General features: G+C 40.9%; 14 non-coding genes across 14 annotated transcripts; all 14 read left to right on the forward strand.

Moving 5' to 3' along the window:
* Positions 1-707: 707 nt before the first annotated feature.
* TRNAT-AGU (transfer RNA threonine (anticodon AGU)) lies at positions 708-781 on the forward strand. Its single transcript has one exon. It is a non-coding gene; the product is annotated as a tRNA-Thr (tRNA).
* Positions 782-3231: 2450 nt separating this feature from the next.
* Positions 3232-3305, forward strand: TRNAT-AGU (transfer RNA threonine (anticodon AGU)). The gene has a single exon. It is a non-coding gene; the product is annotated as a tRNA-Thr (tRNA).
* Positions 3306-5755: 2450 nt separating this feature from the next.
* On the forward strand, positions 5756-5829 carry TRNAT-AGU (transfer RNA threonine (anticodon AGU)). The gene has a single exon. It is a non-coding gene; the product is annotated as a tRNA-Thr (tRNA).
* A 767-nt stretch (positions 5830-6596) lies between these two features.
* On the forward strand, positions 6597-6670 carry TRNAT-AGU (transfer RNA threonine (anticodon AGU)). Its single transcript has one exon. It is a non-coding gene; the product is annotated as a tRNA-Thr (tRNA).
* Positions 6671-9120: 2450 nt separating this feature from the next.
* On the forward strand, positions 9121-9194 carry TRNAT-AGU (transfer RNA threonine (anticodon AGU)). The gene has a single exon. It is a non-coding gene; the product is annotated as a tRNA-Thr (tRNA).
* A 3291-nt stretch (positions 9195-12485) lies between these two features.
* On the forward strand, positions 12486-12559 carry TRNAT-AGU (transfer RNA threonine (anticodon AGU)). The gene has a single exon. It is a non-coding gene; the product is annotated as a tRNA-Thr (tRNA).
* A 2450-nt stretch (positions 12560-15009) lies between these two features.
* Positions 15010-15083, forward strand: TRNAT-AGU (transfer RNA threonine (anticodon AGU)). The gene has a single exon. It is a non-coding gene; the product is annotated as a tRNA-Thr (tRNA).
* Positions 15084-16692: 1609 nt separating this feature from the next.
* On the forward strand, positions 16693-16766 carry TRNAT-AGU (transfer RNA threonine (anticodon AGU)). Its single transcript has one exon. It is a non-coding gene; the product is annotated as a tRNA-Thr (tRNA).
* A 767-nt stretch (positions 16767-17533) lies between these two features.
* On the forward strand, positions 17534-17607 carry TRNAT-AGU (transfer RNA threonine (anticodon AGU)). Its single transcript has one exon. It is a non-coding gene; the product is annotated as a tRNA-Thr (tRNA).
* A 767-nt stretch (positions 17608-18374) lies between these two features.
* Positions 18375-18448, forward strand: TRNAT-AGU (transfer RNA threonine (anticodon AGU)). The gene has a single exon. It is a non-coding gene; the product is annotated as a tRNA-Thr (tRNA).
* A 767-nt stretch (positions 18449-19215) lies between these two features.
* TRNAT-AGU (transfer RNA threonine (anticodon AGU)) lies at positions 19216-19289 on the forward strand. The gene has a single exon. It is a non-coding gene; the product is annotated as a tRNA-Thr (tRNA).
* A 765-nt stretch (positions 19290-20054) lies between these two features.
* TRNAT-AGU (transfer RNA threonine (anticodon AGU)) lies at positions 20055-20128 on the forward strand. Its single transcript has one exon. It is a non-coding gene; the product is annotated as a tRNA-Thr (tRNA).
* Positions 20129-21736: 1608 nt separating this feature from the next.
* TRNAT-AGU (transfer RNA threonine (anticodon AGU)) lies at positions 21737-21810 on the forward strand. The gene has a single exon. It is a non-coding gene; the product is annotated as a tRNA-Thr (tRNA).
* A 1609-nt stretch (positions 21811-23419) lies between these two features.
* On the forward strand, positions 23420-23493 carry TRNAT-AGU (transfer RNA threonine (anticodon AGU)). The gene has a single exon. It is a non-coding gene; the product is annotated as a tRNA-Thr (tRNA).
* The last annotated feature ends 541 nt before the right edge of the window (positions 23494-24034 follow it).

The following is a 24034-nucleotide window of genomic DNA, read 5'->3' on the forward strand; positions in this document are numbered from 1 at the left end:
GTTTCATGCTATTTAGAAGCACAGTCAGGCTTGAAATGTTGGCAAAGCATCCAAGAACTCTGGACTCCACTACCTTAGAGTCATATTGCCCAAGGTTGCGATGCCATCAGAAATAGCACATATTAGAATGAGCAATTCATATTTCCTGCTAAATTTTTTGTAAAAGAAGCAAAGGTACGCCTGAACAGGGACTTGAACCCTGGACCCTCAGATTAAAAGTCTGATGCTCTACCGACTGAGCTATCCAGGCACAAGGATCACTGCCCATTTGAAACTTGATTTTCACTCTACAGCACCTCCATACATGGCTACCTCACTGGTCAATAAAGGAAATGAATTACTAGTGCATTACACACATTTTGACACTGGAGACATAACTTTTTTCAGTCATTCCGTATCCAGATATAGAGATTTGCAGCATCTAGGACTTTAATGTTCACCCACTTACGGATTTGAATGTTTTGCCACATTCATGAGTGCAAACTTGCTCCCCAGTAAAGACGAACATGTGCTCCTCAATGCACACACTGGGCAATGCAGTCCACTCTAAATCGACGATTAATGACATGCTCGTTTTGTGCAATGGAGTTTCAGTCAATTGGAAAACATTTTGAAAAGTTATATTGCAACAGAAGCCCAGCCTTAAAAAAGTGGATTTCACTTCTAAATGATTACATGAGGAAGGAAAGGAGACCAGATGCAAAAAAGGTGCTGTGGCTTAGTTGGTTAAAGCGCCTGTCTAGTAAACAGGAGATCCTGAGTTCGAATCTCAGCAGCGCCTGTCTGCTTTTTTTTCGACCAATCTGTCTCCCCAATATTAAAACTTTGTACAAAGATTGCTATTTCATGCTATTTAGAAGCACAGTCAGGCTTGAAATGTTGGCAAAGCATCCAAGAATTCTGGACTCCACTACCTTAGAGTCATATTGCCCAAGGTTGCGATGCCATCAGAAATAGCACATATTAGAATGAGCAATTCATATTTCCTGCTAAATTTTTTGTAAAAGAAGCAAAGATACGCCTGAACAGGGACTTGAACCCTGGACCCTCAGATTAAAAGTCTGATGCTCTACCGACTGAGCTATCCAGGCACAAGGATCACTGCCCATTTGAAACTTGATTTTCACTCTACAGCACCTCCATACATGGCTACCTCACTGGTCAATAAAGGAAATGAATTACTAGTGCATTACACACATTTTGACACTGGAGACATAACTTTTTTCAGTCATTCCGTATCCAGATATAGAGATTTGCAGCATCTAGGACTTTAATGTTCACCCACTTACGGATTTGAATGTTTTGCCACATTCATGAGTGCAAAATTGCTCCCCAGTAAAGGCGAACATGTGCTCCTCAATACACACACTGGGCAATGCAGTCCACTCTAAATCAACGATTAATGACATGCTCGTTTTGTGCAATGGAGTTTCAGTCAATTGGAAAACATTTTGTAAAGTTATATTGCAACAGAAGCCCAGCCTTAAAAAAAGTGGATTTCACTTCTAAATGATTACATGAGGAAGGACAGGAGATCAGATGCAAAAGAGGTGCTGTGGCTTAGTTGGTTAAAGCGCCTGTCTAGTAAACTGGAGATCCTGAGTTCGAACCTCAGCAGCGCCTGTCTGCTTTTTTTTCGACCAATCTGTCTCCCCAATATTAAAACTTTGTACAAAGATTGTTATTTCATGCTATTTAGAAGCACAGTCAGGCTTGAAATGTTGGCAAAGCATCCAAGAATTCTGGACTCCACTACCTTAGAGTCATATTGCCCAAGGTTGCGATGCCATCAGAAATAGCACATATTAGAATGAGCAATTCATATTTCCTGCTAAATTTTTTGTAAAAGAAGCAAAGGTACGCCTGAACAGGGACTTGAACCCTGGACCCTCAGATTAAAAGTCTGATGCTCTACCGACTGAGCTATAGAGGCACAAGGATCACTGCCCATTTGAAACTTGATTTTCACTCTACAGCACCTCCATACATGGCTACCTCACTGGTCAATAAAGGAAATGAATTACTAGTGCATTACACACATTTTGACACTGGAGACATAACTTTTTTCAGTCATTCCGTATCCAGATATAGAGATTTGCAGCATCTAGGACTTTAATGTTCACCCACTTACGGATTTGAATGTTTTGCCACATTCATGAGTGCAAACTTGCTCCCCAGTAAAGACGAACATGTGCTCCTCAATGCACACACTGGGCAATGCAGTCCACTCTAAATCGACGATTAATGACATGCTCGTTTTGTGCAATGGAGTTTCAGTCAATTGGAAAACATTTTGAAAAGTTATATTGCAACAGAAGCCCAGCCTTAAAAAAGTGGATTTCACTTCTGATTGATTACATGAGGAAGGAAAGGAGACCAGATGCAAAAAAGGTGCTGTGGCTTAGTTGGTTAAAGCGCCTGTCTAGTAAACAGGAGATCCTGAGTTTGAATCTCAGCAGCGCCTGTCTGCTTTTTTTTCGACCAATCTGTCTCCCCAATATTAAAACTTTGTACAAAGATTGCTATTTCATGCTATTTAGAAGCACAGTCAGGCTTGAAATGTTGGCAAAGCATCCAAGAACTCTGGACTCCACTACCTTAGAATCATATTGCCCAAGGTTGCGATGCCATCAGAAATAGCACATATTAGAATGAGCAATTCATATTTCCTGCTTAATTTTTTGTAAAAGAAGCAAAGGTACGCCTGAACAGGGACTTGAACCCTGGACCCTCAGATTAAAAGTCTGATGCTCTACCGACTGAGCTATCCAGGCACAAGGATCACTGCCCATTTGAAACTTGATTTTCACTCTACAGCACCTCCATACATGGCTACCTCACTGGTCAATAAAGGAAATGAATTACTAGTGCATTACACACATTTTGACACTGGAGGCATAACTTTTTTCAGTCATTCCGTATCCAGATATAGAGATTTGCAGCATCTAGGACTTTAATGTTCACCCACTTACGGATTTGAATGTTTTGCCACATTCATGAGTGCAAACTTGCTCCCCAGTAAAGACGAACATGTGCTCCTCAATGCACACACTGGGCAATGCAGTCCACTCTAAATCGACGATTAATGACATGCTCGTTTTGTGCAATGGAGTTTCAGTCAATTGGAAAACATTTTGAAAAGTTATATTGCAACAGAAGCCCAGCCTTAAAAAAGTGGATTTCACTTCTAAATGATTACATGAGGAAGGAAAGGAGACCAGATGCAAAAAAGGTGCTGTGGCTTAGTTGGTTAAAGCGCCTGTCTAGTAAACAGGAGATCCTGAGTTCGAATCTCAGCAGCGCCTGTCTGCTTTTTTTTCGACCAATCTGTCTCCCCAATATTAAAACTTTGTACAAAGATTGCTATTTCATGCTATTTAGAAGCACAGTCAGGCTTGAAATGTTGGCAAAGCATCCAAGAACTCTGGACTCCACTACCTTAGAATCATATTGCCCAAGGTTGCGATGCCATCAGAAATAGCACATATTAGAATGAGCAATTCATATTTCCTGCTTAATTTTTTGTAAAAGAAGCAAAGGTACGCCTGAACAGGGACTTGAACCCTGGACCCTCAGATTAAAAGTCTGATGCTCTACCGACTGAGCTATCCAGGCACAAGGATCGCTGCCCATTTGAAACTTGATTTTCACTCTACAGCACCTCCATACATGGCTACCTCACTGGTCAATAAAGGAAATGAATTACTAGTGCATTACACACATTTTGACACTGGAGACATAACTTTTTTCAGTCATTCCGTATCCAGATATAGAGATTTGCAGCATCTAGGACTTTAATGTTCACCCACTTACGGATTTGAATGTTTTGCCACATTCATGAGTGCAAAATTGCTCCCCAGTAAAGGCGAACATGTGCTCCTCAATACACACACTGGGCAATGCAGTCCACTCTAAATCAACGATTAATGACATGCTCGTTTTGTGCAATGGAGTTTCAGTCAATTGGAAAACATTTTGTAAAGTTATATTGCAACAGAAGCCCAGCCTTAAAAAAAGTGGATTTCACTTCTAAATGATTACATGAGGAAGGACAGGAGATCAGATGCAAAAGAGGTGCTGTGGCTTAGTTGGTTAAAGCGCCTGTATAGTAAACTGGAGATCCTGAGTTCGAACCTCAGCAGCGCCTGTCTGCTTTTTTTTCGACCAATCTGTCTCCCCAATATTAAAACTTTGTACAAAGATTGTTATTTCATGCTATTTAGAAGCACAGTCAGGCTTGAAATGTTGGCAAAGCATCCAAGAATTCTGGACTCCACTACCTTAGAGTCATATTGCCCAAGGTTGCGATGCCATCAGAAATAGCACATATTAGAATGAGCAATTCATATTTCCTGCTAAATTTTTTGTAAAAGAAGCAAAGGTACGCCTGAACAGGGACTTGAACCCTGGACCCTCAGATTAAAAGTCTGATGCTCTACCGACTGAGCTATAGAGGCACAAGGATCACTGCCCATTTGAAACTTGATTTTCACTCTACAGCACCTCCATACATGGCTACCTCACTGGTCAATAAAGGAAATGAATTACTAGTGCATTACACACATTTTGACACTGGAGACATAACTTTTTTCAGTCATTCCGTATCCAGATATAGAGATTTGCAGCATCTAGGACTTTAATGTTCACCCACTTACGGATTTGAATGTTTTGCCACATTCATGAGTGCAAACTTGCTCCCCAGTAAAGACGAACATGTGCTCCTCAATGCACACACTGGGCAATGCAGTCCACTCTAAATCGACGATTAATGACATGCTCGTTTTGTGCAATGGAGTTTCAGTCAATTGGAAAACATTTTGAAAAGTTATATTGCAACAGAAGCCCAGCCTTAAAAAAGTGGATTTCACTTCTGATTGATTACATGAGGAAGGAAAGGAGACCAGATGCAAAAAAGGTGCTGTGGCTTAGTTGGTTAAAGCGCCTGTCTAGTAAACAGGAGATCCTGAGTTTGAATCTCAGCAGCGCCTGTCTGCTTTTTTTTCGACCAATCTGTCTCCCCAATATTAAAACTTTGTACAAAGATTGCTATTTCATGCTATTTAGAAGCACAGTCAGGCTTGAAATGTTGGCAAAGCATCCAAGAACTCTGGACTCCACTACCTTAGAGTCATATTGCCCAAGGTTGCGATGCCATCAGAAACAGCACATATTAGAATGAGCAATTCATATTTCCTGCTTAATTTTTTGTAAAAGAAGCAAAGGTACGCCTGAACAGGGACTTGAACCCTGGACCCTCAGATTAAAAGTCTGATGCTCTACCGACTGAGCTATCCAGGCACAGGGATCACTGCCCATTTGAAACTTGATTTTCACTCTACAGCACCTCCATACATGGCTACCTCACTGGTCAATAAAGGAAATGAATTACTAGTGCATTACACACATTTTGACACTGGAGACATAACTTTTTTCAGTCATTCCGTATCCAGATATAGAGATTTGCAGCATCTAGGACTTTAATGTTCACCCACTTACGGATTTGAATGTTTTGCCACATTCATGAGTGCAAACTTGCTCCCCAGTAAAGACGAACATGTGCTCCTCAATGCACACACTGGGCAATGCAGTCCACTCTAAATCGACGATTAATGACATGCTCGTTTTGTGCAATGGAGTTTCAGTCAATTGGAAAACATTTTGAAAAGTTATATTGCAACAGAAGCCCAGCCTTAAAAAAGTGGATTTCACTTCTAAATGATTACATGAGGAAGGAAAGGAGACCAGATGCAAAAAAGGTGCTGTGGCTTAGTTGGTTAAAGCGCCTGTCTAGTAAACAGGAGATCCTGAGTTCGAATCTCAGCAGCGCCTGTCTGCTTTTTTTTCGACCAATCTGTCTCCCCAATATTAAAACTTTGTACAAAGTTTGCTGTTTCATGCTATTTAGAAGCACAGTCAGGCTTGAAATGTTGGCAAAGCATCCAAGAACTCTGGACTCCACTACCTTAGAGTCATATTGCCCAAGGTTGCGATGCCATCAGAAATAGCACATATTAGAATGAGCAATTCATATTTCCTGCTAAATTTTTTGTAAAAGAAGCAAAGGTACGCCTGAACAGGGACTTGAACCCTGGACCCTCAGATTAAAAGTCTGATGCTCTACCGACTGAGCTATCCAGGCACAAGGATCACTGCCCATTTGAAACTTGATTTTCACTCTACAGCACCTCCATACATGGCTACCTCACTGGTCAATAAAGGAAATGAATTACTAGTGCATTACACACATTTTGACACTGGAGACATAACTTTTTTCAGTCATTCCGTATCCAGATATAGAGATTTGCAGCATCTAGGACTTTAATGTTCACCCACTTACGGATTTGAATGTTTTGCCACATTCATGAGTGCAAACTTGCTCCCCAGTAAAGACGAACATGTGCTCCTCAATGCACACACTGGGCAATGCAGTCCACTCTAAATCGACGATTAATGACATGCTCGTTTTGTGCAATGGAGTTTCAGTCAATTGGAAAACATTTTGAAAAGTTATATTGCAACAGAAGCCCAGCCTTAAAAAAGTGGATTTCACTTCTAAATGATTACATGAGGAAGGAAAGGAGACCAGATGCAAAAAAGGTGCTGTGGCTTAGTTGGTTAAAGCGCCTGTCTAGTAAACAGGAGATCCTGAGTTCGAATCTCAGCAGCGCCTGTCTGCTTTTTTTTCGACCAATCTGTCTCCCCAATATTAAAACTTTGTACAAAGATTGCTATTTCATGCTATTTAGAAGCACAGTCAGGCTTGAAATGTTGGCAAAGCATCCAAGAATTCTGGACTCCACTACCTTAGAGTCATATTGCCCAAGGTTGCGATGCCATCAGAAATAGCACATATTAGAATGAGCAATTCATATTTCCTGCTAAATTTTTTGTAAAAGAAGCAAAGATACGCCTGAACAGGGACTTGAACCCTGGACCCTCAGATTAAAAGTCTGATGCTCTACCGACTGAGCTATCCAGGCACAAGGATCACTGCCCATTTGAAACTTGATTTTCACTCTACAGCACCTCCATACATGGCTACCTCACTGGTCAATAAAGGAAATGAATTACTAGTGCATTACACACATTTTGACACTGGAGACATAACTTTTTTCAGTCATTCCGTATCCAGATATAGAGATTTGCAGCATCTAGGACTTTAATGTTCACCCACTTACGGATTTGAATGTTTTGCCACATTCATGAGTGCAAAATTGCTCCCCAGTAAAGGCGAACATGTGCTCCTCAATACACACACTGGGCAATGCAGTCCACTCTAAATCAACGATTAATGACATGCTCGTTTTGTGCAATGGAGTTTCAGTCAATTGGAAAACATTTTGTAAAGTTATATTGCAACAGAAGCCCAGCCTTAAAAAAAGTGGATTTCACTTCTAAATGATTACATGAGGAAGGACAGGAGATCAGATGCAAAAGAGGTGCTGTGGCTTAGTTGGTTAAAGCGCCTGTCTAGTAAACTGGAGATCCTGAGTTCGAACCTCAGCAGCGCCTGTCTGCTTTTTTTTCGACCAATCTGTCTCCCCAATATTAAAACTTTGTACAAAGATTGTTATTTCATGCTATTTAGAAGCACAGTCAGGCTTGAAATGTTGGCAAAGCATCCAAGAATTCTGGACTCCACTACCTTAGAGTCATATTGCCCAAGGTTGCGATGCCATCAGAAATAGCACATATTAGAATGAGCAATTCATATTTCCTGCTAAATTTTTTGTAAAAGAAGCAAAGGTACGCCTGAACAGGGACTTGAACCCTGGACCCTCAGATTAAAAGTCTGATGCTCTACCGACTGAGCTATAGAGGCACAAGGATCACTGCCCATTTGAAACTTGATTTTCACTCTACAGCACCTCCATACATGGCTACCTCACTGGTCAATAAAGGAAATGAATTACTAGTGCATTACACACATTTTGACACTGGAGACATAACTTTTTTCAGTCATTCCGTATCCAGATATAGAGATTTGCAGCATCTAGGACTTTAATGTTCACCCACTTACGGATTTGAATGTTTTGCCACATTCATGAGTGCAAACTTGCTCCCCAGTAAAGACGAACATGTGCTCCTCAATGCACACACTGGGCAATGCAGTCCACTCTAAATCGACGATTAATGACATGCTCGTTTTGTGCAATGGAGTTTCAGTCAATTGGAAAACATTTTGAAAAGTTATATTGCAACAGAAGCCCAGCCTTAAAAAAGTGGATTTCACTTCTGATTGATTACATGAGGAAGGAAAGGAGACCAGATGCAAAAAAGGTGCTGTGGCTTAGTTGGTTAAAGCGCCTGTCTAGTAAACAGGAGATCCTGAGTTTGAATCTCAGCAGCGCCTGTCTGCTTTTTTTTCGACCAATCTGTCTCCCCAATATTAAAACTTTGTACAAAGATTGCTATTTCATGCTATTTAGAAGCACAGTCAGGCTTGAAATGTTGGCAAAGCATCCAAGAACTCTGGACTCCACTACCTTAGAATCATATTGCCCAAGGTTGCGATGCCATCAGAAATAGCACATATTAGAATGAGCAATTCATATTTCCTGCTTAATTTTTTGTAAAAGAAGCAAAGGTACGCCTGAACAGGGACTTGAACCCTGGACCCTCAGATTAAAAGTCTGATGCTCTACCGACTGAGCTATCCAGGCACAAGGATCACTGCCCATTTGAAACTTGATTTTCACTCTACAGCACCTCCATACATGGCTACCTCACTGGTCAATAAAGGAAATGAATTACTAGTGCATTACACACATTTTGACACTGGAGACATAACTTTTTTCAGTCATTCCGTATCCAGATATAGAGATTTGCAGCATCTAGGACTTTAATGTTCACCCACTTACGGATTTGAATGTTTTGCCACATTCATGAGTGCAAACTTGCTCCCCAGTAAAGACGAACATGTGCTCCTCAATGCACACACTGGGCAATGCAGTCCACTCTAAATCGACGATTAATGACATGCTCGTTTTGTGCAATGGAGTTTCAGTCAATTGGAAAACATTTTGAAAAGTTATATTGCAACAGAAGCCCAGCCTTAAAAAAGTGGATTTCACTTCTAAATGATTACATGAGGAAGGAAAGGAGACCAGATGCAAAAAAGGTGCTGTGGCTTAGTTGGTTAAAGCGCCTGTCTAGTAAACAGGAGATCCTGAGTTCGAATCTCAGCAGCGCCTGTCTGCTTTTTTTTCGACCAATCTGTCTCCCCAATATTAAAACTTTGTACAAAGATTGCTATTTCATGCTATTTAGAAGCACAGTCAGGCTTGAAATGTTGGCAAAGCATCCAAGAACTCTGGACTCCACTACCTTAGAATCATATTGCCCAAGGTTGCGATGCCATCAGAAATAGCACATATTAGAATGAGCAATTCATATTTCCTGCTTAATTTTTTGTAAAAGAAGCAAAGGTACGCCTGAACAGGGACTTGAACCCTGGACCCTCAGATTAAAAGTCTGATGCTCTACCGACTGAGCTATCCAGGCACAAGGATCGCTGCCCATTTGAAACTTGATTTTCACTCTACAGCACCTCCATACATGGCTACCTCACTGGTCAATAAAGGAAATGAATTACTAGTGCATTACACACATTTTGACACTGGAGACATAACTTTTTTCAGTCATTCCGTATCCAGATATAGAGATTTGCAGCATCTAGGACTTTAATGTTCACCCACTTACGGATTTGAATGTTTTGCCACATTCATGAGTGCAAAATTGCTCCCCAGTAAAGGCGAACATGTGCTCCTCAATACACACACTGGGCAATGCAGTCCACTCTAAATCAACGATTAATGACATGCTCGTTTTGTGCAATGGAGTTTCAGTCAATTGGAAAACATTTTGTAAAGTTATATTGCAACAGAAGCCCAGCCTTAAAAAAAGTGGATTTCACTTCTAAATGATTACATGAGGAAGGACAGGAGATCAGATGCAAAAGAGGTGCTGTGGCTTAGTTGGTTAAAGCGCCTGTATAGTAAACTGGAGATCCTGAGTTCGAACCTCAGCAGCGCCTGTCTGCTTTTTTTTCGACCAATCTGTCTCCCCAATATTAAAACTTTGTACAAAGATTGTTATTTCATGCTATTTAGAAGCACAGTCAGGCTTGAAATGTTGGCAAAGCATCCAAGAATTCTGGACTCCACTACCTTAGAGTCATATTGCCCAAGGTTGCGATGCCATCAGAAATAGCACATATTAGAATGAGCAATTCATATTTCCTGCTAAATTTTTTGTAAAAGAAGCAAAGGTACGCCTGAACAGGGACTTGAACCCTGGACCCTCAGATTAAAAGTCTGATGCTCTACCGACTGAGCTATAGAGGCACAAGGATCACTGCCCATTTGAAACTTGATTTTCACTCTACAGCACCTCCATACATGGCTACCTCACTGGTCAATAAAGGAAATGAATTACTAGTGCATTACACACATTTTGACACTGGAGACATAACTTTTTTCAGTCATTCCGTATCCAGATATAGAGATTTGCAGCATCTAGGACTTTAATGTTCACCCACTTACGGATTTGAATGTTTTGCCACATTCATGAGTGCAAACTTGCTCCCCAGTAAAGACGAACATGTGCTCCTCAATGCACACACTGGGCAATGCAGTCCACTCTAAATCGACGATTAATGACATGCTCGTTTTGTGCAATGGAGTTTCAGTCAATTGGAAAACATTTTGAAAAGTTATATTGCAACAGAAGCCCAGCCTTAAAAAAGTGGATTTCACTTCTGATTGATTACATGAGGAAGGAAAGGAGACCAGATGCAAAAAAGGTGCTGTGGCTTAGTTGGTTAAAGCGCCTGTCTAGTAAACAGGAGATCCTGAGTTTGAATCTCAGCAGCGCCTGTCTGCTTTTTTTTCGACCAATCTGTCTCCCCAATATTAAAACTTTGTACAAAGATTGCTATTTCATGCTATTTAGAAGCACAGTCAGGCTTGAAATGTTGGCAAAGCATCCAAGAACTCTGGACTCCACTACCTTAGAGTCATATTGCCCAAGGTTGCGATGCCATCAGAAACAGCACATATTAGAATGAGCAATTCATATTTCCTGCTTAATTTTTTGTAAAAGAAGCAAAGGTACGCCTGAAAAGGGACTTGAACCCTGGACCCTCAGATTAAAAGTCTGATGCTCTACCGACTGAGCTATCCAGGCACAGGGATCACTGCCCATTTGAAACTTGATTTTCACTCTACAGCACCTCCATACATGGCTACCTCACTGGTCAATAAAGGAAATGAATTACTAGTGCATTACACACATTTTGACACTGGAGACATAACTTTTTTCAGTCATTCCGTATCCAGATATAGAGATTTGCAGCATCTAGGACTTTAATGTTCACCCACTTACGGATTTGAATGTTTTGCCACATTCATGAGTGCAAACTTGCTCCCCAGTAAAGACGAACATGTGCTCCTCAATGCACACACTGGGCAATGCAGTCCACTCTAAATCGACGATTAATGACATGCTCGTTTTGTGCAATGGAGTTTCAGTCAATTGGAAAACATTTTGAAAAGTTATATTGCAACAGAAGCCCAGCCTTAAAAAAGTGGATTTCACTTCTAAATGATTACATGAGGAAGGAAAGGAGACCAGATGCAAAAAAGGTGCTGTGGCTTAGTTGGTTAAAGCGCCTGTCTAGTAAACAGGAGATTCTGAGTTCGAATCTCAGCAGCGCCTGTCTGCTTTTTTTTCGACCAATCTGTCTCCCCAATATTAAAACTTTGTACAAAGTTTGCTGTTTCATGCTATTTAGAAGCACAGTCAGGCTTGAAATGTTGGCAAAGCATCCAAGAACTCTGGACTCCACTACCTTAGAGTCATATTGCCCAAGGTTGCGATGCCATCAGAAATAGCACATATTAGAATGAGCAATTCATATTTCCTGCTAAATTTTTTGTAAAAGAAGCAAAGGTACGCCTGAACAGGGACTTGAACCCTGGACCCTCAGATTAAAAGTCTGATGCTCTACCGACTGAGCTATCCAGGCACAAGGATCACTGCCCATTTGAAACTTGATTTTCACTCTACAGCACCTCCATACATGGCTACCTCACTGGTCAATAAAGGAAATGAATTACTAGTGCATTACACACATTTTGACACTGGAGACATAACTTTTTTCAGTCATTCCGTATCCAGATATAGAGATTTGCAGCATCTAGGACTTTAATGTTCACCCACTTACGGATTTGAATGTTTTGCCACATTCATGAGTGCAAACTTGCTCCCCAGTAAAGACGAACATGTGCTCCTCAATGCACACACTGGGCAATGCAGTCCACTCTAAATCGACGATTAATGACATGCTCGTTTTGTGCAATGGAGTTTCAGTCAATTGGAAAACATTTTGAAAAGTTATATTGCAACAGAAGCCCAGCCTTAAAAAAGTGGATTTCACTTCTAAATGATTACATGAGGAAGGAAAGGAGACCAGATGCAAAAAAGGTGCTGTGGCTTAGTTGGTTAAAGCGCCTGTCTAGTAAACAGGAGATCCTGAGTTCGAATCTCAGCAGCGCCTGTCTGCTTTTTTTTCGACCAATCTGTCTCCCCAATATTAAAACTTTGTACAAAGATTGCTATTTCATGCTATTTAGAAGCACAGTCAGGCTTGAAATGTTGGCAAAGCATCCAAGAATTCTGGACTCCACTACCTTAGAGTCATATTGCCCAAGGTTGCGATGCCATCAGAAATAGCACATATTAGAATGAGCAATTCATATTTCCTGCTAAATTTTTTGTAAAAGAAGCAAAGATACGCCTGAACAGGGACTTGAACCCTGGACCCTCAGATTAAAAGTCTGATGCTCTACCGACTGAGCTATCCAGGCACAAGGATCACTGCCCATTTGAAACTTGATTTTCACTCTACAGCACCTCCATACATGGCTACCTCACTGGTCAATAAAGGAAATGAATTACTAGTGCATTACACACATTTTGACACTGGAGACATAACTTTTTTCAGTCATTCCGTATCCAGATATAGAGATTTGCAGCATCTAGGACTTTAATGTTCACCCACTTACGGATTTGAATGTTTTGCCACATTCATGAGTGCAAAATTGCTCCCCAGTAAAGGCGAACATGTGCTCCTCAATACACACACTGGGCAATGCAGTCCACTCTAAATCAACGATTAATGACATGCTCGTTTTGTGCAATGGAGTTTCAGTCAATTGGAAAACATTTTGTAAAGTTATATTGCAACAGAAGCCCAGCCTTAAAAAAAGTGGATTTCACTTCTAAATGATTACATGAGGAAGGACAGGAGATCAGATGCAAAAGAGGTGCTGTGGCTTAGTTGGTTAAAGCGCCTGTCTAGTAAACTGGAGATCCTGAGTTCGAACCTCAGCAGCGCCTGTCTGCTTTTTTTTCGACCAATCTGTCTCCCCAATATTAAAACTTTGTACAAAGATTGTTATTTCATGCTATTTAGAAGCACAGTCAGGCTTGAAATGTTGGCAAAGCATCCAAGAATTCTGGACTCCACTACCTTAGAGTCATATTGCCCAAGGTTGCGATGCCATCAGAAATAGCACATATTAGAATGAGCAATTCATATTTCCTGCTAAATTTTTTGTAAAAGAAGCAAAGGTACGCCTGAACAGGGACTTGAACCCTGGACCCTCAGATTAAAAGTCTGATGCTCTACCGACTGAGCTATAGAGGCACAAGGATCACTGCCCATTTGAAACTTGATTTTCACTCTACAGCACCTCCATACATGGCTACCTCACTGGTCAATAAAGGAAATGAATTACTAGTGCATTACACACATTTTGACACTGGAGACATAACTTTTTTCAGTCATTCCGTATCCAGATATAGAGATTTGCAGCATCTAGGACTTTAATGTTCACCCACTTACGGATTTGAATGTTTTGCCACATTCATGAGTGCAAACTTGCTCCCCAGTAAAGACGAACATGTGCTCCTCAATGCACACACTGGGCAATGCAGTCCACTCTAAATCGACGATTAATGACATGCTCGTTTTGTGCAATGGAGTTTCAGTCAATTGGAAAACATTTTGAAAAGTTATATTGCAACAGAAGCCCAGCCTTAAAAAAGTGGATTTCACTTCTGATTGATTACATGAGGAAGGAAAGGAGACCAGATGCAAAAAAGGTGCTGTGGCTTAGTTGGTTAAAGCGCCTGTCTAGTAAACAGGAGATCCTGAGTTTGAATCTCAGCAGCGCCTGTCTGCTTTTTTTTCGACCAATCTGTCTCCCCAATATTAAAACTTTGTACAAAGATTGCTATTTCATGCTATTTAGAAGCACAGTCAGGCTTGAAATGTTGGCAAAGCATCCAAGAACTCTGGACTCCACTACCTTAGAATCATATTGCCCAAGGTTGCGATGCCATCAGAAATAGCACATATTAGAATGAGCAATTCATATTTCCTGCTTAATTTTTTGTAAAAGAAGCAAAGGTACGCCTGAACAGGGACTTGAACCCTGGACCCTCAGATTAAAAGTCTGATGCTCTACCGACTGAGCTATCCAGGCACAAGGATCACTGCCCATTTGAAACTTGATTTTCACTCTACAGCACCTCCATACATGGCTACCTCACTGGTCAATAAAGGAAATGAATTACTAGTGCATTACACACATTTTGACACTGGAGACATAACTTTTTTCAGTCATTCCGTATCCAGATATAGAGATTTGCAGCATCTAGGACTTTAATGTTCACCCACTTACGGATTTGAATGTTTTGCCACATTCATGAGTGCAAACTTGCTCCCCAGTAAAGACGAACATGTGCTCCTCAATGCACACACTGGGCAATGCAGTCCACTCTAAATCGACGATTAATGACATGCTCGTTTTGTGCAATGGAGTTTCAGTCAATTGGAAAACATTTTGAAAAGTTATATTGCAACAGAAGCCCAGCCTTAAAAAAGTGGATTTCACTTCTAAATGATTACATGAGGAAGGAAAGGAGACCAGATGCAAAAAAGGTGCTGTGGCTTAGTTGGTTAAAGCGCCTGTCTAGTAAACAGGAGATCCTGAGTTCGAATCTCAGCAGCGCCTGTCTGCTTTTTTTTCGACCAATCTGTCTCCCCAATATTAAAACTTTGTACAAAGATTGCTATTTCATGCTATTTAGAAGCACAGTCAGGCTTGAAATGTTGGCAAAGCATCCAAGAACTCTGGACTCCACTACCTTAGAATCATATTGCCCAAGGTTGCGATGCCATCAGAAATAGCACATATTAGAATGAGCAATTCATATTTCCTGCTTAATTTTTTGTAAAAGAAGCAAAGGTACGCCTGAACAGGGACTTGAACCCTGGACCCTCAGATTAAAAGTCTGATGCTCTACCTACTGAGCTATCCAGGCACAAGGATCGCTGCCCATTTGAAACTTGATTTTCACTCTACAGCACCTCCATACATGGCTACCTCACTGGTCAATAAAGGAAATGAATTACTAGTGCATTACACACATTTTGACACTGGAGACATAACTTTTTTCAGTCATTCCGTATCCAGATATAGAGATTTGCAGCATCTAGGACTTTAATGTTCACCCACTTACGGATTTGAATGTTTTGCCACATTCATGAGTGCAAAATTGCTCCCCAGTAAAGGCGAACATGTGCTCCTCAATACACACACTGGGCAATGCAGTCCACTCTAAATCAACGATTAATGACATGCTCGTTTTGTGCAATGGAGTTTCAGTCAATTGGAAAACATTTTGTAAAGTTATATTGCAACAGAAGCCCAGCCTTAAAAAAAGTGGATTTCACTTCTAAATGATTACATGAGGAAGGACAGGAGATCAGATGCAAAAGAGGTGCTGTGGCTTAGTTGGTTAAAGCGCCTGTATAGTAAACTGGAGATCCTGAGTTCGAACCTCAGCAGCGCCTGTCTGCTTTTTTTTCGACCAATCTGTCTCCCCAATATTAAAACTTTGTACAAAGATTGTTATTTCATGCTATTTAGAATCACAGTCAGGCTTGAAATGTTGGCAAAGCATCCAAGAACTCTGGACTCCACTACCTTAGAGTCATATTGCCCAAGGTTGCGATGCCATCAGAAATAGCACATATTAGAATGAGCAATTCATATTTCCTGCTTAATTTTTTGTAAAAGAAGCAAAGGTATGCCTGAACAGGGACTTGAACCCTGGACCCTCAGATTAAAAGTCTGATGCTCTACCGACTGAGCTATCCAGGTACAGGGATCACTGCCCATTTGAAACTTGATTTTCACTCTACAGCACCTCCATACATGGCTACCTCACTGGTCAATAAAGGAAATGAATTACTAGTGCATTACACACATTTTGACACTGGAGACATAACTTTTTTCAGTCATTCCGTATCCAGATATAGAGATTTGCAGCATCTAGGACTTTAATGTTCACCCACTTACGGATTTGAATGTTTTGCCACATTAATGAGTGCAAACTTGCTCCCCAGTAAAGACGAACATGTGCTCCTCAATGCACACACTGGGCAATGCAGTCCACTCTAAATCGACGATTAATGACATGCTCGTTTTGTGCAATGGAGTTTCAGTCAATTGGAAAACATTTTGAAAAGTTATATTGCAACAGAAGCCCAGCCTTAAAAAAGTGGATTTCACTTCTAAATGATTACATGAGGAAGGAAAGGAGACCAGATGCAAAAAAGGTGCTGTGGCTTAGTTGGTTAAAGCGCCTGTCTAGTAAACAGGAGATCCTGAGTTCGAATCTCAGCAGCGCCTGTCTGCTTTTTTTTCGACCAATCTGTCTCCCCAATATTAAAACTTTGTACAAAGTTTGCTGTTTCATGCTATTTAGAAGCACAGTCAGGCTTGAAATGTTGGCAAAGCATCCAAGAACTCTGGACTCCACTACCTTAGAGTCATATTGCCCAAGGTTGCGATGCCATCAGAAATAGCACATATTAGAATGAGCAATTCATATTTCCTGCTTAATTTTTTGTAAAAGAAGCAAAGGTACGCCTGAACAGGGTCTTGAACCCTGGACCCTCAGATTAAAAGTCTGATGCTCTACCGACTGAGCTATCCAGGCACAAGGATCACTGCCCATTTGAAACTTGATTTTCACTCTACAGCACCTCCATACATGGCTACCTCACTGGTCAATAAAGGAAATGAATTACTAGTGCATTACACACATTTTGACACTGGAGACATAACTTTTTTCAGTCATTCCGTATCCAGATATAGAGATTTGCAGCATCTAGGACTTTAATGTTCACCCACTTACGGATTTGAATGTTTTGCCACATTCATGAGTGCAAACTTGCTCCCCAGTAAAGACGAACATGTGCTCCTCAATGCACACACTGGGCAATGCAGTCCACTCTAAATCGACGATTAATGACATGCTCGTTTTGTGCAATGGAGTTTCAGTCAATTGGAAAACATTTTGAAAAGTTATATTGCAACAGAAGCACAGCCTTAAAAAAGTGGATTTCACTTCTAAATGATTACATGAGGAAGGAAAGGAGACCAGATGCAAAAAAGGTGCTGTGGCTTAGTTGGTTAAAGCGCCTGTCTAGTAAACAGGAGATCCTGAGTTCGAATCTCAGCAGCGCCTGTCTGCTTTTTTTTCGACCAATCTGTCTCCCCAATATTAAAACTTTGTACAAAGATTGCTATTTCATGCTATTTAGAAGCACAGTCAGGCTTGAAATGTTGGCAAAGCATCCAAGAATTCTGGACTCCACTACCTTAGAGTCATATTGCCCAAGGTTGCGATGCCATCAGAAATAGCACATATTAGAATGAGCAATTCATATTTCCTGCTAAATTTTTTGTAAAAGAAGCAAAGATACGCCTGAACAGGGACTTGAACCCTGGACCCTCAGATTAAAAGTCTGATGCTCTACCGACTGAGCTATCCAGGCACAAGGATCACTGCCCATTTGAAACTTGATTTTCACTCTACAGCACCTCCATACATGGCTACCTCACTGGTCAATAAAGGAAATGAATTACTAGTGCATTACACACATTTTGACACTGGAGACATAACTTTTTTCAGTCATTCCGTATCCAGATATAGAGATTTGCAGCATCTAGAACTTTAATGTTCACCCACTTACGGATTTGAATGTTTTGCCACATTCATGAGTGCAAACTTGCTCCCCAGTAAAGACGAACATGTGCTCCTCAATGCACACACTGGGCAATGCAGTCCACTCTAAATCGACGATTAATGACATGCTCGTTTTGTGCAATGGAGTTTCAGTCAATTGGAAAACATTTTGAAAAGTTATATTGCAACAGAAGCCCAGCCTTAAAAAAGTGGATTTCACTTCTAAATGATTACATGAGGAAGGAAAGGAGACCAGATGCAAAAAAGGTGCTGTGGCTTAGTTGGTTAAAGCGCCTGTCTAGTAAACAGGAGATCCTGAGTTCGAATCTCAGCAGCGCCTGTCTGCTTTTTTTTCGACCAATCTGTCTCCCCAATATTAAAACTTTGTACAAAGATTGTTACTTCATGCTATTTAGAAGCACAGTCAGGCTTGAAACGTTGGCAAAGCATCCAAGAATTCTGGACTCCACTACCTTAGAGTCATATTGCCCAAGGTTGCGATGCCATCAGAAATAGCACATATTAGAATGAGCAATTCATATTTCCTGCTAAATTTTTTGTAAAAGAAGCAAAGATACGCCTGAACAGGGACTTGAACCCTGGACCCTCAGATTAAAAGTCTGATGCTCTACCGACTGAGCTATCCAGGCACAGGGATCACTGCCCATTTGAAACTTGATTTTCACTCTACAGCACCTCCATACATGGCTACCTCACTGGTCAATAAAGGAAATGAATTACTAGTGCATTACACACATTTTGACACTGGAGACATAACTTTTTTCAGTCATTCCGTATCCAGATATAGAGATTTGCAGCATCTAGGACTTTAATGTTCACCCACTTACGGATTTGAATGTTTTGCCACATTCATGAGTGCAAACTTGCTCCCCAGTAAAGACGAACATGTGCTCCTCAATGCACACACTGGGCAATGCAGTCCACTCTAAATCGACGATTAATGACATGCTCGTTTTGTGCAATGGAGTTTCAGTCAATTGGAAAACATTTTGAAAAGTTATATTGCAACAGAAGCCCAGCCTTAAAAAAGTGGATTTCACTTCTAAATGATTACATGAGGAAGGAAAGGAGACCAGATGCAAAAAAGGTGCTGTGGCTTAGTTGGTTAAAGCGCCTGTCTAGTAAACAGGAGATCCTGAGTTCGAATCTCAGCAGCGCCTGTCTGCTTTTTTTCGACCAATCTGTCTCCCCAATATTAAAACTTTGTACAAAGATTGCTATTTCATGCTATTTAGAAGCACAGTCAGGCTTGATATGTTGGCAAAGCATCCAAGAACTCTGGACTCCACTACCTTAGAGTCATATTGCCCAAGGTTGCGATGCCATCAGAAATAGCACATATTAGAATGAGCAATTCATATTTCCTGCTTAATTTTTTGTAAAAGAAGCAAAGGTACGCCTGAACAGGGACTTGAACCCTGGACCCTCAGATTAAAAGTCTGATGCCCTACCAACTGAGCTATCCAGGCAGATGGATCACTGCCATTTGAAACTTGATTTTCACTCTACAGCACCTCCATACATGGCTACCTCACTGGTCAATAAAGGAAATGAATTACTAGTGCATTACACACATTTTGACACTGGAGACATAACTTTTTTCAGTCATTCCGTATCCAGATATAGAGATTTGCAGCATCTAGGACTTTAATGTTCACCCACTTACGGATTTGAATGTTTTGCCACATTCATGAGTGCAAACTTGCTCCCCAGTAAAGACGAACATGTGCTCCTCAATGCACACACTGGGCAATGCAGTCCACTCTAAATCGACGATTAATGACATGCTCGTTTTGTGCAATGGAGTTTCAGTCAATTGGAAAACATTTTGAAAAGTTATATTGCAACAGAAGCCCAGCCTTAAAAAAGTGGATTTCACTTCTAAATGATTACATGAGGAAGGAAAGGAGACCAGATGCGAAAAGGGTGCTGTGGCTTAGTTGGTTAAAGCGCCTGTCTAGTAAACAGGAGATCCTGAGTTCGAATCTCAGCAGCGCCTGTCTGCTTTTTTTTCGACCAATCTGTCTCCCCAATATTAAAACTTTGTACAAAGATTGCTATTTCATGCTATTTAGAAGCACAGTGAGGCTTGAAATGTTGGCAAAGCATCCAAGAACTCTGGACTCCACTACCTTAGAGTCATATTGCCCAAGGTTGCGATGCCATCAGAAATAGCACATATTAGAATGAGCAATTCATATTTCCTGCTTAATTTTTTGTAAAAGAAGCAAAGGTACGCCTGAACAGGGACTTGAACCCTGGACCCTCAGATTAAAAGTCTGATGCTCTACCGACTGAGCTATCCAGGCACAGGGATCACTGCCCATTTGAAACTTGATTTTCACTCTACAGCACCTCCATACATGGCTACCTCACTGGTCAATAAAGGAAATGAATTACTAGTGCATTACACACATTTTGACACTGGAGACATAACTTTTTTCAGTCATTCCGTATCCAGATATAGAGATTTGCAGCATCTAGGACTTTAATGTTCACCCACTTACGGATTTGAATGTTTTGCCACATTCATGAGTGCAAACTTGCTCCCCAGTAAAGACGAACATGTGCTCCTCAATGCACACACTGGGCAATGCAGTCCACTCTAAATCGACGATTAATGACATGCTCGTTTTGTGCAATGGAGTTTCAGTCAATTGGAAAACATTTTGAAAAGTTATATTGCAACAGAAGCCCAGCCTTAAAAAAGTGGATTTCACTTCTGATTGATTACATGAGGAAGGAAAGGAGACCAGATGCAAAAAAGGTGCTGTGGCTTAGTTGGTTAAAGCGCCTGTCTAGTAAACAGGAGATCCTGAGTTTGAATCTCAGCAGCGCCTGTCTGCTTTTTTTTCGACCAATCTGTCTCCCCAATATTAAAACTTTGTACAAAGATTGCTATTTCATGCTATTTAGAAGCACAGTCAGGCTTGAAATGTTGGCAAAGCATCCAAGAACTCTGGACTCCACTACCTTAGAGTCATATTGCCCAAGGTTGCGATGCCATCAGAAACAGCACATATTAGAATGAGCAATTCATATTTCCTGCTTAATTTTTTGTAAAAGAAGCAAAGGTACGCCTGAACAGGGACTTGAACCCTGGACCCTCAGATTAAAAGTCTGATGCTCTACCGACTGAGTTATCCAGGCACAGGGATCACTGCCCATTTGAAACTTGATTTTCACTCTACAGCACCTCCATACATGGCTACCTCACTGGTCAATAAAGGAAATGAATTACTAGTGCATTACACACATTTTGACACTGGAGACATAACTTTTTTCAGTCATTCCGTATCCAGATATAGAGATTTGCAGCATCTAGGACTTTAATGTTCACCCACTTACGGATTTGAATGTTTTGCCACATTCATGAGTGCAAACTTGCTCCCCAGTAAAGACGAACATGTGCTCCTCAATGCACACACTGGGCAATGCAGTCCACTCTAAATCGACGATTAATGACATGCTCGTTTTGTGCAATGGAGTTTCAGTCAATTGGAAAACATTTTGAAAAGTTATATTGCAACAGAAGCCCAGCCTTAAAAAAGTGGATTTCACTTCTAAATGATTACATGAGGAAGGAAAGAAGACCAGATGCAAAAAAGGTGCTGTGGCTTAGTTGGTTAAAGCGCCTGTCTAGTAAACAGGAGATCCTGAGTTCGAATCTCAGCAGCGCCTGTCTGCTTTTTTTTCGACCAATCTGTCTCCCCAATATTAAAACTTTGTACAAAGATTGCTATTTCATGCTATTTAGAAGCACAGTCAGGCTTGAAATGTTGGCAAAGCATCCAAGAACTCTGTACTCCACTACCTTAGAATCATATTGCCCAAGGTTGCGATGCCATCAGAAATAGCACATATTAGAATGAGCAATTCATATTTCCTGCTTAATTTTTTGTAAAAGAAGCAAAGGTACGCCTGAACAGGGACTTGAACCCTGGACCCTCAGATTAAAAGTCTGAAGCTCTACCGACTGAGCTATCCAGGCACAAGGATCACTGCCCATTTGAAACTTGATTTTCACTCTACAGCACCTCCATACATGGCTACCTCACTGGTCAATAAAGGAAATGAATTACTAGTGCATTACACACATTTTGACACTGGAGACATAACTTTTTTCAGTCATTCCGTATCCAGATATAGAGATTTGCAGCATCTAGGACTTTAATGTTCACCCACTTACGGATTTGAATGTTTTGCCACATTCATGAGTGCAAAATTGCTCCCCAGTAAAGGCGAACATGTGCTCCTCAATACACACACTGGGCAATGCAGTCCACTCTAAATCAACGATTAATGACATGCTCGTTTTGTGCAATGGAGTTTCAGTCAATTGGAAAACATTTTGTAAAGTTATATTGCAACAGAAGCCCAGCCTTAAAAAAAGTGGATTTCACTTCTAAATGATTACATGAGGAAGGACAGGAGATCAGATGCAAAAGAGGTGCTGTGGCTTAGTTGGTTAAAGCGCCTGTCTAGTAAACTGGAGATCCTGAGTTTGAACCTCAGCAGCGCCTGTCTTATTTTTTTTCGACCAATCTGTCTCCCCAATATTAAAACTTTGTACAAAGATTGTTATTTCATGCTATTTAGAATCACAGTCAGGCTTGAAATGTTGGCAAAGCATCCAAGAACTCTGGACTCCACTACCTTAGAGTCATATTGCCCAAGGTTGCGATGCCATCAGAAATAGCACATATTAGAATGAGCAATTCATATTTCCTGCTTAATTTTTTGTAAAAGAAGCAAAGGTATGCCTGAACAGGGACTTGAACCCTGGACCCTCAGATTAAAAGTCTGATGCTCTACCGACTGAGCTATCCAGGTACAGGGATCACTGCCCATTTGAAACTTGATTTTCACTCTACAGCACCTCCATACATGGCTACCTCACTGGTCAATAAAGGAAATGAATTACTAGTGCATTACACACATTTTGACACTGGAGACATAACTTTTTTCAGTCATTCCGTATCCAGATATAGAGATTTGCAGCATCTAGGACTTTAATGTTCACCCACTTACGGATTTGAATGTTTTGCCACATTAATGAGTGCAAACTTGCTGCCCAGTAAAGACGAACATGTGCTCCTCAATGCACACACTGGGCAATGCAGTCCACTCTAAATCGACGATTAATGACATGCTCGTTTTGTGCAATGGAGTTTCAGTCAATTGGAAAACATTTTGAAAAGTTATATTGCAACAGAAGCCCAGCCTTAAAAAAGTGGATTTCACTTCTAAATGATTACATGAGGAAGGAAAGGAGACCAGATGCAAAAAAGGTGCTGTGGCTTAGTTGGTTAAAGCGCCTGTCTAGTAAACAGGAGATCCTGAGTTCGAATCTCAGCAGCGCCTGTCTGCTTTTTTTTCGACCAATCTGTCTCCCCAATATTAAAACTTTGTACAAAGTTTGCTGTTTCATGCTATTTAGAAGCACAGTCAGGCTTGAAATGTTGGCAAAGCATCCAAGAACTCTGGACTCCACTACCTTAGAGTCATATTGCCCAAGGTTGCGATGCCATCAGAAATAGCACATATTAGAATGAGCAATTCATATTTCCTGCTTAATTTTTTGTAAAAGAAGCAAAGGTACGCCTGAACAGGGACTTGAACCCTGGACCCTCAGATTAAAAGTCTGATGCTCTACCGACTGAGCTATCCAGGCACAGGGATCACTGCCCATTTGAAACTTGATTTTCACTCTACAGCACCTCCATACATGGCTACCTCACTGGTCAATAAAGGAAATGAATTACTAGTGCATTACACACATTTTGACACTGGAGACATAACTTTTTTCAGTCATTCCGTATCCAGATATAGAGATTTGCAGCATCTAGGACTTTAATGTTCACCCACTTACGGATTTGAATGTTTTGCCACATTCATGAGTGCA

The sequence above is a fragment of the Ambystoma mexicanum genome, unplaced genomic scaffold (assembly GCF_040938575.1).
Source record: "Ambystoma mexicanum isolate Mex_15411 unplaced genomic scaffold, UKY_AmexF1_1 Mex_scaf1, whole genome shotgun sequence".
Lineage (NCBI taxonomy): Eukaryota > Metazoa > Chordata > Amphibia > Caudata > Ambystomatidae > Ambystoma > Ambystoma mexicanum.